The sequence below is a fragment of the Halichoerus grypus genome, chromosome 5, assembly GCF_964656455.1.
Source record: "Halichoerus grypus chromosome 5, mHalGry1.hap1.1, whole genome shotgun sequence".
NCBI classification, from domain to species: Eukaryota; Metazoa; Chordata; class Mammalia; order Carnivora; family Phocidae; genus Halichoerus; species Halichoerus grypus.
In genome coordinates this window covers 114,281,347-114,283,542 of record NC_135716.1, presented here as the reverse complement: position 1 = coordinate 114,283,542, position 2,196 = coordinate 114,281,347, and positions in this window count along the sequence as shown.

Sequence of the window (2,196 nt, the reverse complement as noted above, 5' to 3'; positions counted from 1 at the left end):
GGACTCAGATAACTTCTATGGACATTCTGTAGGTAAACGCAATCTGTCTGGCTCATGTGTCACTATGTTTATCACCAAACTGGATGGTTGACTGAGGTGCTTGAGGGCCCAGTCCTCTCTCAGTAAGTCACATGCATCCCCATCAATGCTGCAAGCCCAACCCAGGAGGGCAGGATTCCTAACCAAGAACACATGAGTAGCTGCCCTTCTCTGTTGAATGTCCCCAAAGAGATCTCTCTATTGGTAACAAGCTATTCAGGAAACCTTTCTAAGTTATATTAAGTGACAAGGAAGTTTACATGCCAGAAATCTCTAGCTTTTTGACCCTTCCAAATCTAGTTACACAGTAATCTAACAAACCTAAACTACATCATGAATGTAAGAAATAATTAGTATATGCTCCAAGCTCTGAGCTACAGTACACATATTAAGAGTAAGAACTCTCTAATAAATAAATAAATCAAAGTAACTAATTCACAGATTATTTAAACTTCCATCTATAAAACTAATTGTTTAGATAAGACTCTCAATCACTGCAATCAGTGCAAGCAGTGTTTTTGCTGAGCCAACTACTCTGATACAAAACAGAGCAATAGTACATTATATTTTTCTTAAATTCTATTTTATTTCTAGTAGTTAAAATATCCAAATGATTCAAAATTCAAATGGGTATAGTGTTAAAAGTCAAATTCCTATCCTGTCTACCCAACCCCCTGCTCCCTGGCCTTGAATTTCTTGTATCGTCTTCTAAAGACATTTTATGCCTTTATAGGCATATGTTTTCCCTTCTCACATGTTTTAAAACTATAAATGGCCACTTTATATTTGTATATTGTTTTGCAATGCACATGAAGATAAATTATGTTTTTAAGCCTCAAAACTCCCTGAGGTAGGCATTCATTCTATACAAGTAAAGATACTGAGAAAACATTAAAACACTTACCCAAGGCAGAGATGGCACAGAACCTAGCTCTTCTGATTCCAGTCAATGTTCCCTTCACTGCACTCCAACATCCTTATTAATTCATTCATCCCTCCGTTTATTTAGTGTGTGTGTGTGTGTGTGTATATATATATATACACACATTTTTTTTTTTTAAGTAGGCTCCATACCCAACATGGGGCTTGAACTCATGACCCTGAGATCAAGAGTCACAAGCCCTACTGACTGAGCCAGCCAGGCGCCCCATTTAGCAAATATATATTAAGTTCCCATTATATGCAAAATATTATGTTAGATGTTTTGGAGTGTATATATTTTGGTGAGACTATTTCTTCTTCCTAAGAGCTTAAATTGTACAGTGAAAATAAAAGACTGTTACAGTGTAGTTTTACAGCTGTACAAATTAATATGAAAGTCCTAAAGAGGAAGCAACTATTTTGCTTTGAGATATCAAAAAAGGTTTCATAGTAGAAATGGCATCTGTGTCTAGCCTTGAACTACAAGTAGAATAGAAATAATGCAGAAATATCTGTACAAATAAAATGCATGTATTTACCAAGTGTTCTAAGCATGGCAGAGGCATTTAGTTAAGTAAATAAAGAATTTCCCATGGGAACAAAATGTGAAGCCTCCCAAAATTCATTAATTTGTTCACAGAGTCCTCTATGTGAACACAGTCTTCTTTTATTCAAAATCAGAATCGCATGTTTAGATATAAAGATGTGTTACTTTATGCAGAGTATAGCATATTTTGGACATTGAGTAAAAAAGTAAAGCACACTAGTCTTATCTTGCACTTCTTGCAATGACAAAGGAATCAGATCAATCCTCCCACATAGAACAACTAAAAGAAGTGGAAAAAATATGCAAACATATGTCTCAGGACATCAAAGCACTAAAAAGGTAAAGAAAAATTAGGTGGCCAGAGGGTTACACCAGGCAGTTGGGGCTGCTTTTCTCCTAGGGATATCTGCCAGCTCCAGCAGTGACAAGTGAGAGGCTGAGAAGCTGAGCCAGGATGTAAACAAATTCACATGGTTAGCAGGACAAAATTAGGGTTCAGGACCTGCCAAGGATTGAAGATCCTGATAGCCCATTAGCTTTTTATTGGACCCTACAATACAAATAAGGTATTATCTGGAAGGGGTAGGCCTTTCAGGGACTGATGTTCAGCTTTGAATACACCAATTACCAATTAGATATCTGGGTTTGCACACATAAATCCTCTCTGGAAGAATATGACATCATCTTAA